We start from the raw sequence: 17,440 nt of genomic DNA on the forward strand, positions 1-17,440 counted from the left end.
TCTTTATTTTATGTATTTCATTAAATTTATACACTGCTTGATTGAAAAAAACCCCTCAAATCAAGAAAAAATTACAACCCTACTTTCTTTATATATGTTTGATTGACTTACTTTTTAAAAATGTAATACACCAACATATTGTCTATTTAACCAAATCAGACTATAAGAGCAACAGAACACATTTTTACTGATTTTAATATATTAGCAGTGTGAAAATGTATGACTCCACAGCTGTACCAGAGAAGAGTAATCCTAAAAATGTAGTGATTTTCAGGGTTGCATAAGAGCATAGTCACCATTTATTTCCTTGAATTATGTTTGTTTGTGGCAGTGGCACAGTGATGAAACATAACTAGTTGCTTTTTGTCTCATGCTGGTTAGACTTGAAACATTATGAAGAAAAAGTCCCTCAGACTTTGTCCTGGGACTTTCCATTGATCACCGGAGGCTGATGCATTGCAATGTTGTATGTAATCAGTTCCTGAAGGGCTGTTACTGCAATACTTCAATCTTCTCCTTAGAAATGTTTACTCTAGTTCAGAGATAGTGAACCTGTGGCCCTCCAGATGTTGCTGGGCTACAGCTCCCATCAGTCCCTGCCAGCATGATCAATGGTCAGAGATGACAGGAACTGAAGTCCAACAACACCTGCAGCATTACACAGTGGCGTCGCAAGGGGTCAGGGGGGCAGTGCACCCTGGGTGCCATGTCTGGAGGGGTAACAAGAAGGCACCCCATGGCGTGCTTGGCTTGGGCGCGGCGGTGTAAGCAGCTCATGCGCCACCGCAGCCGCATGTGGAGGATCCTCCATTCAAGGCTGCAGCCGCAAGCACAGGATCCTGCCACCGTCCGTACAGTGTTCAAGTGGCGCCAGCGGCAAACCACTACATACAACGCATGCATGGTATCACACATATGCACTGTACATAGCGACACCGCACATGCACTGTACATAACAGTTTGCCGCCAGCACCGCCTGAGCACCGTACAGACGGTGGTGGTATCTCTCCATCGCCACTACAGCTGCAAGCAGAGGCTCCCTCCACTGCCACTGCAGCCACGAGCAGAGGATCCCGCCACCGTCCGTACAGTGCTCAGGCGGCGGCGGCAAACCACTGTGTACAATGCATGCATGGTGTCACACACGTGCTGTACATAGCGACGCCACACATGCGTCGTACATAGCGGTGCAACGCATGTGCAACTGGCAGTTTGCCCCGCCCCGAGTGTTGGTTAGCCTTCGTTTGCCCCTGGCATCACATACTCCCCAGCCCTATTCTAGTTTATTGTGCCAACAGCATTAAGATACATTTGTGTCTGTGTGACACTGATATTTCATAAAGTGCCCCAACATAGAGTAAAGGCAAATATCTTCTCTAAGGAAATGTATATCTAATAAATACTGATGAACCTTTCCTCATCAAGCTGTAACCCTGCAAAGCTTTCCCCGCTCTCCTGCTCAGTCTCTTTTAGTGTAATAAGAAGTCTATTCACAGTTAAGTTTAGCAAATCCATTTAGCCAGCTAAGAACTGACCTCTGGTCATGCTGCTTTAACTGCACACAACAAAAACATCAGCTGATGATCCCCAGAACCTTCCAATACATACAGCTGGACATAGTGTGGAATAGAGCCAGCTGCCTCTCTCCCAATCTCTTAAAGCAATATGCAGCATAACCTCAAAGGTAGCTTTGTTCTCCTTTCCTATCCTTCAGAATCTGCTAACGCAACCTCACAACTCTTCATAGCTTTGTTGTAACCTACTGCATTCAGTTAACAGCACTAAGGTGTATGAAATTCCCTCATGAACGGTGAAAACATTTGGCTTCGATGGATGAATAAGGAAGGCAGTTTGTTGCAACTAAACGACGGTAGGTCTCATAGTCCTGTGACTGTCTTGTGCTAGATCATGGGCTAAAAGTTAGGGAAGGGAAAACAGTATAGATGGGCAGAAGACACGGTCACTCTTTTGAAGAAGTGGGAACCTGTAACTAAATGTTACAGTGCATCCCCAGCCTCCAACAGGAGTGTTCCTACGTAGGGCTCCACCCAGTCTGGAACAGGAAGCCTTGCAGTACTTTTTAGCACTTGCAGATGACCTTTTTTTTTCTCCCTACCCACTTGAAATCTTCCCCTCCTGCGCAATAGGGCTGAGGATTGTGACTGAATGACAGCGCTGAACCCAAGTTCTTTGTTTCTATATGCTGGGGGTGGGGGTGGCATAGTGCTTTTAAATTAATGCCACACATCTCCCTGGTTCTAATTGCTGACCTCAGGGTACTATAAACTGTTATGACCACAATTCTTCCACATATAATATGATCTAAATTTAACACAAAATCAGAATGCCTTCAACCATACATGGCCAAAAGCTATCCTCCAGTTTTAATTTAGGAAAGCCAGGTACGTTTGCAGTTAGAAAATTTTGTGCATATTCTAGGGGCTGCTGCATACCCTGCAAATGTCCTGATTTTCCAGATCCAGAATTATGAAAGCCATCCCAGCTTCTGATTTGAGCACAGAACGTTCCTATTTCCCCTGCCAGTGCTGCTGCCATGAAGCTTGGCAACAGGATGAGCTGGTGCTTGTCCCGAGTGGTGGTGGCTGAGTGGGAGCATCCCATGGCCTCTCCATGGCCACTGCTGCTGACCTTCTTCCTTGGGCGGCTCGTAGTGGCTGATGGAGAGCGGGCAAGGAGGCCAGGTTGCCTCCACTGGAGCCCAGCCCCGGGTGAGGCGCTGGCTCTGAGGGGCAGGCAGAGGGTAGGGCAGCACTAGGTGGGAAGAAAGGAGGAACAGAGCAGAGCGCAAGGAGTTCTGACTTTTTTAAAAAAAAAAATGCTTTGTGCATCTGCATCTAATCTTCCCCTTTTCTAATATTTATTTATTGGGGTGTGTGTTTTTCTTTTTGTAAATCTACCAAAGAATAAAATAAATTTGGGATTAAGGGGTTTTCTCAGAATGGTGGAGGGTGTGCGCTGTGTTCTGTTGATGAAGTGGTAGTGGCACTCGCCATTCTTCTGATAGGAAATGCTCTTTGGGGGGGGACACAGAAATGGGGGGTTGAGCGTGTAAGGACAAAAGAAGTAATTATAATTTAACAGGTTTCATGTTATTCTATTTTATTAAAGCAACTAGAAAAAAATATTATGATGGGAAGATCTCACACAGGTGAAGGGAAGCAGTGGGGAGGAGGGGAGGGTTAGGTTGAATTTGGGAAATAAAATAATATATGGGACAGCAAAGGATATAATAGATTCTTATAGAATAGTAATATATTGTTCAAAAGGGGAATATATATTGTAATATATAATGTATATAATGTAATGCATATAATGTATAATGTAATAATATAATGTAATATATTGTTCAAAAGGGGAAGTAAATATATTTTTAGTATGTTCATTATTGTAATAGTTATTATTTCTTATTGGTAGAATGCAATGTTAATTTAGGCTTCTTCGTTTTGCTGTCTGTATAATTTTCTTAAGCCAATAAAAATAAAATAAAATAAAATAAAGAAATGGGGGGGTTTAGGAGGATCATCTGGGGGAAGTGAGAAATGTCCCTCTTTTCATCTGAGAAATGTTGGAGATATGCTGCTGTTCCTGCTCGCCAACCCCACCTATGCCTTTGTCCTTTCCCTCCATCTAACCAAATCACCCCCCTTTACACCTCATCCACGCCCTCAACATATGCCACCTTGCTGCACACACATTTGATGGAGGCAGGAGGCGCTCCCCCTCTGTTAAACAGTTCGCCTGGGCCTGCCTGCTATTCCTCATGCTGCAGTTGCCGTGGCCTCCTATTGGCCATGCAAATGGCAGAATGTGATGACACCTACATTTTTATGTATATAGCAAGACATACACACATGCATATGTAAATACAGCAAATCAAATTGGTTTAGGCTACAATCCTATACCGCTTATCTAGGAGCAAGCCCCAGTGAACTCAATGGGATTTGCTTCTGAGTTGACATGCGTAGGATTATTCTTTAAATCTGCTATATTTAAACAGCAATGGAGAAGAAGGGGGAAACTTCTGATTCTTAAGAATGGGAGTCTAATTTTAGCCAGGCCCATTGTGAGGTAAGTGTGTGCATGACTCAGAAATGATTGTGTGATGTTACATAACCCACTGTATGTGTTGTATTTCCTAAGCACACACTGCCAGAAAGGAAGATGGTGTTTTTGCATCCTCTTCCTTGCCCATAAGTATGCTGGAACGTTCATTTCAAGAAAGACCCTTCATGCCAGTCAAAATGTATTAAAAGAAAAAAATAATTAAAAATAGCAGTGGGTTAGTTATGTAATGTGATTAAATTGCAGTAGTAGGGTGGAAAAAACCACCATAGGCCTTAAACATTCACATGCAAAGTCATGTGTAGGAGTGAGAGAAGAGGTTGAAATGCACAAATTATCTGTTTCATTACATACATTTCACGGGACATTGATCTATTCCTTGTATAATTTAATCAGCATATGGAGAAATTAGATAAGTCTATGTGATGCTAAAGCAAGCAGGAGAAACTAGTTCAAGACACAGAAGCAAATAAAATAAAATCTATGGAACTTTGAAACTCAAGGCACTTTCTAAATGTTATAAAGTCCCTTTGCAGATGTCAGTAGCAAAATAACCTTCCTGCTCATCTTGTGCATCCTGTGGTATTTGCATGCCTTACCCTGAAAAAAAATGCATTTTTTTTTTTGTCTACTGCACCCACATTTCTATAGAAACGGAAGGCTTGCTGTAATAACCTCTTAGAACATTTACAATCCAAGTAACAGAAATTTTGGGATTTTTCTTTGCAATGTGTTTATCAAAGAACTAAAGACACTCAGTGGAACTTTGTCTACACAGAAATCTTATTTAATCCAATGGAAGTTTATTCCCAGGTAAATGGGGGATTGTTGCGCCAGTCTACATTGTTTCCTCTGTCATTGGATGCCACAAAACAGTGAGTATTGATAAAAGACCAGAGCTGAAGGTGTGGAGTGTCTAACAGTGCTGTGCCCAATTTTGTTATCCAGCAGTCTTGCAGAAGAATGTTACATCCTGGAAGCTTTACCAGGGCACATGGCAATGATAGCTTTTATCAATACGTCAATACTTCCAACAGTGCTTCTTGTCACTATGACATCCTTGTATGACTTGTGGTGTGAGTGCTGTGCCACAACTCCGCCGCCACCTCCTCCTCCTCCTCCTCCTCCTTCTTCTTATTTTGTTCTGTTGTTGTAACTAGCCATACCATAAACCATTACTTGCCAAGCACTAGCTGCTAGAATCAGACCATAAAAAAGGTGCAGCAAAGTGTGTCAAGCTCAAGGGTAAATTTATAGAGATATCATTAAAGCTTCCCCTCAGCTACTTCTCTACAGAGCAGTTGCAGTTTCATAAATAATAGTGGTCTAATGAGACTTTGGTGAGATATTTTTCTTCCAATATTTTTCTAGTCTATGCTCAGCAAGGGTTATAGTTTAATTAAAGGATGTCAGAAGAAAAGGAAGCTGCCCCTGAGATAATCACTGCCTGTTGTTAGATAAGTACTGAGGTGAAGACAAGCAAAAAGGGCTATCATGAAAACGATAAATTATGGAGGAGAGGGGATGGCTGATGGTTCAAAAATACAACTGACTTTTTTTCCCTTTTAATTTATAAAGGATGCACCAGCACTGCTCTCTGAGTTGCCCTGTGCAGATGGTCTCCAAGTGGGAACGATCAGCTCCATGATGCTCTTGGGAAGGATGTTTACCTTTCAAACAAATGCCTCTAACACTCATTTCAACACTGAGGAATCTGTTACTCTTGCACAAGCTTTTAATACTGGTATCCTTTCCTTGTGGTATGACTTTTAATATTCTGATCAAGGTCTTAAAATGCTGTAAATTACCAAATGAGTCCATGTACATTTAATTATGAAAGGTCAACCAGTAACTAAATTTGCATGTGACATCTATTTGCATGCTAAATTTCGAATACAAAATTTAGGGTTTCAGAATTTTAATGACCATAAGTGTTCAAGTAAAAGGGAAGATAGAAGTGAAATAAAAATGTATGCAACACTGATAGCATCTTTATTATTCCTCCTCTGAGTTAAGCCTGTACACAAATTACCAAATCTCTCTCTCTCTCTTTACTGAAGCACTGTCAAGACATTTGAGTTGTAATTAAGCAGATATAGGATAAGGTTAATTCAAAATATCATCTATATTTAGTGGACAATTTATTTTATTGGCTTCAGGGATGCCAACACACAAAAAGGACTCTAATATGTGCAGTTTCACAGCTTTGGTGTCTGAACTACCAACTCCAAGCCTAGCCTACCCCACAGAAACGTAGTGAAGATTAAAAGGGGAGAGGAGAAAACACTGTACACAGCCTCTGGGAGGAAAAATGAGACACAAATCAACAACAACAACCAGCCATCTAACCACGTGCATTCCCCTTCCCATTTTGCCAGTCTTGATAAACAAAAAAGTAGCATTGTGTTGAAGTACAGTCTATATGAATTTTTAACTTGTTACAACTGTAAAGTGTTTGATGCTTTTATGGTTGTATTTGCTGAGTCATTTTTTATTTTTGTTTTATACTTCCTGTATAAGAATAACTATAAATAACAGCCTAGTGATGGCAATCAGGTCAGTGGTGGCTGTGTGTGAGACATGAAAAATGGTGGTGGTGGCAACTTTCAAAGTCACAATTTCTTTTCAGTAGGAAGGAGGCCTCATTTACTTCTGAGTAAAACAATTGCCAGCCAATTGTTTTTTATACTGTAAAGGCAGCACACTTGGGGAATAAATGAAATAATGTGTACATGGAGGACTTTCATCTGTCCAGTGTCAAGCTAGGAGCAAAACAAACAGCTTTTCCTATTTTTTCTGCTGCTCTAGAGGCCCCCCTCCAGATGCTTTGATGCCTGCTGATGCTTTGGAAAGTTGCTTCCACATTTTGCTTCCTAACTTTCTTTGTACTGCCAATTTATTTACTTTCTTTTAAAAGGAAAGCTAAGAGCCTGGGCCCCAATCAATATGTACCCGCTGAACAAGCCTTGTGAGCAGCCCTGATTTGTTATATTATTAGCCGCCCTGTTAGATCAAGTTAGGTTAGGTCAAGTTAGAAATCTAAGCTAGTGCGCAATAAAATCTTGGCAATGTTTCTGTGGACTCTGTCATACGGGTGGGGCAGTTTGTCCTAATTTTCCTAGTGTTGTATGGATTCATGAGCAAATACATTAATAAGTGTTGGTTATAGTTAGTTACAGTGCTTTTTTGCTTAAAAATGTTTAGGGGTACTCTCATTTTCCTACTCATATTAAAATACTGCCCCTCAATGAGGCCAAACTTAGATTCACAAAATGTTTAGGGGTATGCGTACCCCTGTGTCCCCCCCCCCCAGAAAAAGCACTGGTTCGTTACAAGGCTCGCTGCTATTTCAGTTTCCTCTCAGTCATTCCCACTTCTTTCCTCAGTTAATTTCCATCTTACCAAGAAAACTTGACTAGGCAGGAAGTATATTATATAAACTGAGATGTGATCAGAAACATTGACACCAGCGATTCTGCAAAATATACATTAAAATTTATTGGTAGTTTAGGCTAACAGTGAATTTCTCTTAATCTTACCTCACAAAATATTAATTTCCAATAGAACATCCAGGTTCAGTAGTCTGTGATTTACCTAAGTATAATACTTCAAATATTTTCTGGCTCCTCTTACCTGAAACACCAAATATACTTTTCCTTAGTGCACTGAACAAATTATCTTTAGAATATACTGCTGCCAGGGCAACACTCAATGCAAATCTATTGCTACATATCTTTGGTTACAATTGTAGTCACCAGCACAAAATGATAAAATAATGAGCACTGTATGTTTTTCCTCCCCCAATAACCTTTTCCCAAAGGGGACAGGCTCCAAGCTGAAAGACCGAGTGCTTTATCGTGAGGGAGCCAGATTACTGCTGAGAAAAACAGTGTGAGGTGACTATAAATAACACACGTTTTGCAGCCAGCCAGAGCCACATTGTGGCTATTAATCTTTCTGTCAAACGGTCATCATTTGCCACCATGAAATTCAGACTATGTCTCCAATTACCCCCCTCCCATAGAGGAGTTGTCCCCCAGAGGGTTTTTACATAAATATCTACTGGCAGTTGTGGGGGAGGGATCACTGCTGACAAGGAGATGTTTGCTTTTTCACATTTCTTTTTTCTGTGTCCTAATATTTTTTTAAACACACACCCCAATCAGTTAAGTAAAGGAAGCATTATTTGGCTTACTATGAGATACAGTCTGACAGTCCATCAGTTTGCAGGTATATGGGTCGAGATGCACGTGTGTTGTGTGTATGTGTCTTTGTCACATGGACATTCATCATTGCCTCAGGAACCTAAGAGTGGCCTTGCTGCATCAGACCAGATATGCCTCTAATCTACTTTCTATTTCCAACAGTTGCCAGCCAGATGCCCTTAGCCAGGCATAGGCAAACTCGGCCCTCCAGATGTTTTGGGACTACAACTCCCATGATCCCTAGCTAACAGGACCAGTGGACAGGGATGGTGGGAATTGTAGTCCCAAAACATCTGGAGTGCCGAATTTGCCTATGCCTGTCCTTAGCTATTAGCAAGGAGTTAAATTTGCCTGGTGGTGGGAAAAGGAGGACAGGGCTCTTGCATTTTCAACAGTTGCACAAAGGAGGGGTTTTCAGCAACTGTTGCTTGTGGGAGAGGGATTAGGGAAAGGCCATCGTCTTCATGCTCCGCTTTTGCCAAGAGGCCAGATTCAAAAGAGGATGTTGCTACTGTACCACAGCTGTCGGGAAGAATTTCAGCACATCCCATTGCAACCTGCACATTCCTTGCATTCTGGAGTTGAGATGTGTATATCCAAACTTCAGGTTCCATATGTTCTTATATACCAAAAAAAGTAATCATAAAGGGTAGCCCAAGGAGGAGGCGCGGACTATGAAAACGCATTCTGTGAAGATTCAACGCATCCTTGTTTAGGCTGCTAGAACCTTCTTCCGAAACACATTACAAGTCATCTTTCATTATGACTTTTGTTTGTCTGCTTAATTGGCTCAGACTGTTGTAAACTGCATGATCTTGTTCCTAAAGCTTGTAAACCAACTTCTGTGCAGCAATACAGAAAGGCGGTATACCGTACAAATTGAAAGTGAAATGAAAGCAGCGTCGCACCTGTCATTGCTATTATTCATAATAATGATAACGATAAAAAAAAGGTTTGCCTTGACAACCCTACTACACATTGTAACATATGCGAGGCACGGGCTGAAATTCTACGACGGGGGGGGGGGGCAGATCCGTCCCGACCCTTATCGTGTGGTAAACATCTTTATATATTTTTATTGCCAACAGGAGACAAGGCGCAGATACTTAGTTAACGAAGCGGCCGGTGGGCGGGGCGTTGAGAGGAGCGAGCGAGAAGGGAGCGCGGCTTCTCATTGGCTCCGCGTCGCTCGCAGGAGTCCTCGGGCCAGCAGCCCCTCCCTTAACCGTCCCTCCCTGGCGCTGTCCTCCTCCCTGCGGCCGTTGGTGCCTCCCGCCAGCGTGTGGAGCCGCGTGAGGGGGGCGGGGCCGCGGCGCGCGAGCCCACGAGGAGGAGAACGTGCTCGGGGCGTGGCCAGGGCGTGCTTCCCCCCTCCCTCTTGGCCTAGCTGGCCTCAGCCAGCCTAGCCTAGCAACGGCCTCGAGGGCTGAGGCGGTTGCATGACCGCCTCGTGCTTCCTCCTCCTAAACCCCCGTCTAGGTCCCGCCCTCACTCGGGTGCTGTCTCTGTGTGTGTTGTATTTGTATGTGGCCGTGGTCGAAGCTCTGCTGCTCACGGGGCAAGGCGGGGTCCTTGTGGGGCTGACGCGGACTCCCGAGGAGGGCGCCGGGAGGGAGAGGCTGCCTCGGCGGCTGCATTCGCCTTTCCTTTAAGGGCCAAAGCTGCACGTTAGGACGGTGCGGAAAACCCGCGTGGGGTGCCTCACTGTGTAAAGTCTGTGCTTGCGCGCGCCTGACAAATCTGCCTCATGGCCTTTCCCTCGTCAAAATGATCTCCCCACCACCAGTCTCCGTTGTTGTGTTCCCTGGCTGAGGGGGAAAACGAAGGCACCTCGTTCTTTTTCTTTCTTCCATCCCCTCGTCGACAGAAACCGGAGCAGGAAAACGCTTCATGAAAATGATGTGCCAAATAGGGAGGGGGGAAAAGCACTGCGTACTGGCGGCATTTTAAGCTGCTTCCAACCCCCGCCCCCGGTAGGTCCATTTTCCTGTACTGTATTGCAAGGAAGCACTGGTCCCTGTTTGTGTTTTGCAGACGCTTCTCTGAATTCATTCGTTTTACAAACGTGGTTGTGTCAGAACGCCCTCTTGCCACGCTGGCCCTTTGCACCGTCTCCCTTGAAGGTTGTTGCTCCACGTTTTCCCCTCCGTATTTCTTGCCGGTGCCTTATTGACCTGTCCTCCCTCCCATGCGTGTCTGGCTGCCGGGCCTGTCTGTGTCTCCCCGGGTTTGGCGCACCCTGCGGCGGTTCTTTCCAGAGCCCTTTCCCTTTTTCTTTCCCAGGGTTTCCAGCTCCCTTTTCGCCCACAGCCGAACTGGCGCTGTCTTGCATGTCATCCTTTCCAGACCGCGCAGGGAATTTTGCAAGCCTGTACTTCCTTTCCTTTCCTTTCTTTTTTTTTTTTTTTAGGGGGGCAGTGCTATTTTTACCGGAAGATAGGTGCCGGAACTTACCATGAACACCTCCCTTGTTCTATAATGGCAGCATGAAAAATAACAGTATGGGGGTGGGACCCAGCTTATGCAAAGAAGTCAACTGCGACTCTTAGCTGGACAGAGATAGCCTTGCAACAGTTATCCATACCCAGATGGATTACTGTACTGTAATGCATTGTTGTGCATGGAATGCACCTTTTGAAAATGGTCTGTAAACTTCAGCTTGTGCAAAAACACTTAGTGATATATATGATCACATCATGCTGGTACTTTGCTATTAGCACTGGCTTCCAGTTTATTGTTGGGACCAATTCAAAGTGGTGTTTTTTTAACCTAGTACAGGTACCAGGTTACCTGAAGGATTACATATCCTTCCACATACACCTACCTCAACCCCAAAATCTTCACAGAATGCCTCTGCCAAACGAAGTGTGCTGGGTAGCTTGTAGAACCCAGCAGTCATGAAATGCACTTCCTGGAGAGGTTGGAACCTATGCTCTGGATTTTGTGTTTGTTTGTTTGTGTCCTTGAATATATTTTCTCAGGCCTTTTAACTTTAACATTTTTTATGGCTCCATGAGATTTTGGGATAAGAGATTTTGTTAAAAAGGTTTGTAGTCAACCAATCTTTACTCAGAGTAGACCCATTGAAATGAATTGCCATGGCTAATGGTCCGTCCTTTTATTGACAGCCACCTAGAGAAAAAATTGTTATTGTCATTTTTGTGTTGTATTGGATGGCAATACAAATACAGCAAATAAACAACTATTATGCAGAACAATTCTCTCTAAACATATAGGTTCCATTTGGCTATCATGGTAAGACTTGCTCTCTATTCATTTCTGTAATCCTATTTAAAGTAATATGCGGCTGCAGCCATCACCTGTTGCTTTTGTCTGCTAGTCAAATTTTATTAGATAACTTTTAGTGGAGTAAGTCTGTTGCCAGGAGTTCTAGTGTTAAGGATTATAGAGGGGGGAAAGCCTATCTTCCTCTATACCATGCATCACTTTATAAACCTTTATTGTGTTCCTCTGCCCTTAGTAATATTTAAAACACATAAACTGACCCCCTTCAGCTTTCCTTGTAGGGAAGGTACTTCAATCCCTTCATATTTCTTAGTTGCTACTTTTCTTGCTGTACAGTGCTCTTTTTGAGATGTGTCAACTACATACACTATTCCAGAAGTGACTGCAACATAGAAGTATTATGATACTGGCAATTTTATTTTCAGTCTTTTGTCTTACAATCCCTAGCATGGAATTTGCCGCCCTAGCATGGAATTTGCCACAGAACATGTGAATTGGCATTTTCATTGAGATATCATGAGAACAATATCACTTCACTGGTTAGTCATGGCCAGTTCAAAGTACATCAGTCTATATGTGAATGCAAGGTTTTGTTGTTTTTGCTGCAAAAGACTAATACAGCTATTCCTCTGGAAATTGATAGGAGAATTTATAAAATGTTGCCTCAAAGTGCATCAATTTATAATTGTATTGGACGTCATTTGCCATTTTGTTGCCCATTCATCCAGTTTGGAGAGGTATTTTTTGGATTTTTTTTACTGTTTGAGGAATAACTGGGACAGGTGATGGGTAGGTTTGGGGGATTCTCTGGTCCTGAATGGGGTACCTGTGCCCCTAAAGGACCAGGTGCGCAGCCTGGGAGTCATTTTGAACTCACAGCTGTCCATGGGCGTACAGATCAATTCTATTTCAAGGGCAACTGTAGACCCTACCTGCTTATGCCCTGTTTTGTCAGAGTGGTACATGCTCTGGTTATCTCCCGTTTGGTCTACTGCAATGCGTTCTACCTTTGAAGATGACTTGGAAACTACAACTAATGCAGATTGTGGCTACCAGACTGGTGACTGGGAGTAGCTGCTGGGACTATATAAAACCTATCTTAAAAGATCTACATTGGCTTCCAGAACATTTACAAGCACAATTCAAAGTGTTGGTGCTGACCTTTAAAGCCATAAATGGCTTTGGCCCTGTATACCTGAAGGAGTGTTTCCACCCACATTGTTCAGCCTAGACACTGAGCTTCAGCTCTGAGGGCCTTCTTATGGTTCCCTCATTGCGAGAAGTGAGTTATGGGATCCAGGCAGAGGGCCTTCTCAGTAGTAGTGCCTGCTGTGTGGAATGCTCTCCCATCAGATGTCAAAAGACATCTTTTGGGTCTTTTTGGGTATAGGGAAGTTTTTAATGTTTGATGTCTTACTATGTTTGATGTTTTAATTTGTTGGAAGCTGCCCAGAGTGGTGGGGCAATCTGGTAGGATGGGTGGCATATAAATAATAAAGTATTACTATTACTTATAAAATTGTGTGTTTCAAAGTAGGTTAATTAATAGTTAAATTTAGAACAAGAAAAAGGAGCAGGTTTTTATTATTGAATTACCGTATAATCTTATTGGAGTTTGATATATTTTTTTTGAGGCTCAAAAAATATGTTTATTAAGAACACATCTAGCTGTTAAACAAAGGAGAACAGCATTTAATTGACCCAAAGTCAGAGACGTTACCTCATTATCATGAGGCCAGTTATAATTGGCCTTGACTGAGAAACCAGGACGTGGCAAATAACACATTAGTTTGAGGGTGGGCTTCATTTTGATAGGCACTGTTCTTATGAGGCATGCATTCTTATGAGGTGGCCAGACATGGTATTTTTGTCCCATGCTAATGGCCTATCCATCTAGCTCTGCTGAGCTGACTTAGCTTGCTAGCATAATTTCCAGGGGGTTTCTGTTGTTTGGCAAAATTTAATCAAACCTTGATTAATTCAAACTTTTACTAAATTATGGGGAATTATATGATACCCAATGAGAATTCTGTTTTGAGCATTAGACTTTTTATTGAAGACTCTTGTCAGGGGTTCAGAAGGAGAGACACAGGAGGGGGAGCAAATGGAGAGTGAGGAGGAGGAGTACGAGGGGGGCGCAGGCAGTGACAGTGGCCAGAGTTATTCCACAAGCCTCTCTAGCGAATCGGAGGACTCACAGAAGGGAGCGCCGGTGGCCAGAGCAAGGGAGATTCCAAGGGAGAAACCTCAAGAGGGAGGGGCCAGCGGGGAGTCCCTGAACAGCAGCTTGAGATCAGGGCCAGCGTCTCCACCAGAGCGCAGTGGGGAGGGGGAGTCCCAGGAGTCGGGACCAGTGTCCTCACCACCAGAGGGAGGAGAGGAGTCAGGTTTGGCAACACCCACATCAGGAAGCGGGGAAACGGTCAGAAGGAAAGTCACCGGCTGGGCGCGCGCGCCAAGTTCAAATGTACAGGAGCGCGGCACAGCGGGGAGCCCGGGAAGGGAGCCAGGTCCTAAAGCCCGCCGGAGGGAGGGGCAAGACTCAGGAGGCTCCGCGTCAGAGGAGTCCAGGAAGGAGGGAACCCCAGAGGGCAGAAGGACCCAACGCAGGAAAGAGCAGCGCAAGAGGTGGAGCCGGGCTAGAATCTTAAACTGGTGTGGGTGGAGCAGTGAGTCAGAGGGGACTTAGCCGGTCTAGCGTTAAGACGTGGGCCTGCGCGCCCAGAGCTTGGAAATGGAAACTAAACTTCAATAAAGACTTTTGTATATAATATCCACTGGGCGTTGGTCCTCTGTGAGCTGGGACCTAGCGGCAGTCCTGACAACTCTATTAGAACAAAAAGATAAAGATAGGTATTGCCTTTTGTGTAATGGGATCAGCAATCCCTTTGGCTCCTGTGTGAGCCTCCAGGGGCCATAGGAAGCATCAGATCTCCTTCTCTGAAAGTGGAGCGAGTGTCACTGGAGATCTCAGAGATTGAGATCTGTGTCAGATTCCCTCCTTCCAGCCCTAGACCTACCACCGTTGGAATGGTAAAGCTGAAAAAGGGATATCTGGAGGTGGGTTAGAGGTGTGCCAAAGGAGAACTGTGTGGAAGCCTTGGATCCAACACCTTCCAAGAACTCCAAACTCAGAGAGGGAACTGGTAGCCCTGGAGTTGGTATAGTCCAGTTCCATTTTTTCCAGGGGAAAAAATAGAAAAGGATGTAGGAGTGCATAAGCAATTCCCCACCCTTATTTCCATGTCACCTAGGGCTTGACACAGTACTGGATATGGCTAATGCCCTGCCATCAGCCTCCATCCCCTGCCTTAGGATTGCACACTTAGGGAATTTTAAATTCCTTGAAGACCAGCTCAAATTTTTTTTTGGATGCACTCCTAATCAACGCTTAATTGGAACTAGCTTCATTGACTGCATTTGGGCTTACCACAGCGTAGATATGGTTCGAATCATGTCATAAGTGGGAAATAAAATGCATGCCAAATGCATTTCTGGATTGCACTATACATTATTTGTGCAAAACATAGAATGCACAAGCTTAAACAATCTAACTCACAGGAATGTAAGAGAAAATGAAACTCCTCTGTTGTACATCTAATTAGATTTATGTCTATTTTGCTGGGCATATTAAGTATTTAAAATCTGTGAACTGACATTTAGCTGCTTAAATTATAATATATGAAGTTGCAAACAAGAAATGCCTCATGCACACAATCTGTGAATAAAAGAAGTGATGTATGGAGCTACTGGGTGGAATTCATCTGATGAGTCTCCGTCAACAGAAGTGTCAGGAGCTGGAGTCAAGAGAAGGTCAGCAATGAGAAGACACTAGTGTCAGTGAAGTTAACTCTTTAGTCAAAGAAACCAAAACAGTGCAGGCCTAGTGATCAGAGCAACTCTTCCCAGAAGGTCTTGCCACAATGAGTCAGTTGCAAGGACTGAAGGTCCCCACCTTCCCCAGTTCTTTCCCCAGCAGCATAAGGTTCTGTCGCCTTGTCTCTCATTGCTTTGGCCTCTTCAATTCCCTGCATGTTCTGGGAGACCAGTGAGGAGGGGAGGTGGTCACACCAGGATGGGGAGCCTCCCTGGATTCTTCTGCAACCTGCTTCATCTCTGTCTCCTGGCCCCCTCCTCTCCTGCCTCTAAGTCTGCCACGACTTGTCCTCTGCTACAGCCTCTTCTGCACACTAAACCCTGTTGCCTTATCAGCTTCTGACACCACCTCCTCCCAGTCTTCTCCCTCTGCATCCAGCCAAACCTTGCACAAGGACTTCCACTAGGGCAGTGGGGTTTCCCCCTCTCTTTACCCTGTGGCACAAATTGATACGGGGGAGGTTGGGTAGGAGAACCCTCAGAACATTGTGCTAGGGGAGGGGGATAATTCCATCAGGCAAACTGATCTCATAGAATTGTAGAGTTGGAAGGGATCCCAATGGCCATCTTGTCTAATGCCGTACAATGCAGGAATCTCAACTACAGCACCCATGACAGATGGCCATCCAACCTCTGCTTAAAAACCTCCAATCAATCAATCAATCAATCAATCAATCAATCAATAAATAAATAAATAAATAAATGTTTGCACTGATGGAGCAATCAGAGGAGTGTGATGTTTAATTCCTCCCACTATCTTTTTAGAACAAACACATTCTCAAAATAATCATTGCAAGTAGGACTAGTGAATTACTAATTTTCTAAAAACAAGTAGGCAGTGGAATTGGGCTGGAATTGGGCAGAACCTTTAAAATATTCTTAAGTACAATCTTCAGCTATAGACTGGGTGTGGACCATGTTTTGATAATTTTGTCTGCACCTCTGGTTTTCTGTCTAGATTGGCAATACAAAGACATCCACAAATCAATTCACCAGCTCACAAGAACATCTGCTTCCAACTCTGGTGAACAGAACACTCAATACCATACAGATCCCTGCTCCAGAGGTTTCATTTCCACTGTATTTTTTAACAGGTAAGAAACAGCAGGAGACTTTTATGAGTAACAGCAGAGAATGTTTCTTACCTTTCCCTTATCTCATATTAATGAGAGATAACCTGCCTCTCAAGCTCTGTGCATGCCTGAGGACTTGAGGGGGCAGTGGTAGGTAGCTCACTAGTACGCTGAGCCAACATTTTGAGACCCTGGAATATACAGATACCTTAAAGTTTCCCTTCAGTGGAGGGTGGAAGAGTGATTTTAATCAGGGCAAAACAACAGTAAGGTAAAGGGAAAGGTCCAGTCGTGGCCGACTCTGGGTTTGTGGCGCTCATCTCGCTTTATTGGCCGAGGGAGCCAGCGTACAGCTTCCGGGTTATGTGGCCAGCATGACTAAGCCGCTTCTGGCGAACTAGAGCAGCGCACAGAAACGCCGTTTACCTTCCCGCCGGAGCAGTACCTATTTATCTACTTGCACTTTGACTTCGAACTGCTAGGTTGGCAGGAGCAGGGACCGAGCAACAGGAGCTCACCCTGTTGCAGGGATTCGAACCACCAATCTTCTGATCAGCAAGTCCTAGGCTCTGTGGTTTAGACCACAGCGTCACCCGCGTCCCTAAAACAACAGTAAATAGCATCAAATAAAAAAGCAGATCACTAAAATATGAGGAAACAATGAAACATTTAAAAAGAGCCAGGATATGTGTGTGTGTGTGTGTGTGTGTGTGTGTATGCATCAGTCATATAAAAAAGATCACTGGAAACGTATTCAAGCAGTGATGGGATATCAATAAAGAAGGAGCTGGTCTAACATCCCTGGGTGAAGAGTTCCATGTAGTGGACTCCACAGCAGATTAGGTTCACTCATAAGGACCACCCTTCCACTGTATCTCAGGAGGCAAAACGATGTGCAAAAGGCCTCACTAGATGACCTCAGATGGTAGACGAATTCATTTGGGAATGGTGTGATAT

General features: G+C 43.9%; 2 long non-coding RNA genes across 3 annotated transcripts in view; one reads left to right on the plus strand and one right to left on the minus strand.

Annotated features, from left to right (window-relative positions):
• Positions 1 to 1,288: 1,288 nt before the first annotated feature.
• The window catches only part of LOC310838108, a 46,156-nt gene continuing 30,004 nt past the window's right edge, over positions 1,289 to 17,440 (plus strand). Inside the window, exons 1-3 of the long non-coding RNA XR_014560674.1 lie at positions 1,289 to 1,870; positions 6,243 to 7,979; positions 16,369 to 16,504. This is a non-coding gene — a long non-coding RNA (uncharacterized lncRNA). The remainder of the gene's footprint in view (positions 1,871 to 6,242; positions 7,980 to 16,368; positions 16,505 to 17,440) is intronic.
• On the minus strand, positions 4,099 to 9,463 carry LOC310838188. Of its 2 annotated transcripts, none has more exons than XR_014560777.1 (3): positions 9,261 to 9,463; positions 7,623 to 7,716; positions 4,099 to 4,683 (listed from the first exon to the last, which is right to left on the minus strand). It is a non-coding gene; the product is annotated as an uncharacterized lncRNA (long non-coding RNA). The 2 variants fall into 2 exon arrangements; XR_014560778.1 differs by having other exon boundaries at positions 9,197 to 9,463.

This window comes from Podarcis gaigeae, assembly GCF_964106915.1.
Source record: "Podarcis gaigeae genome assembly, chromosome: 2".
NCBI lineage: Eukaryota > Metazoa > Chordata > Lepidosauria > Squamata > Lacertidae > Podarcis > Podarcis gaigeae.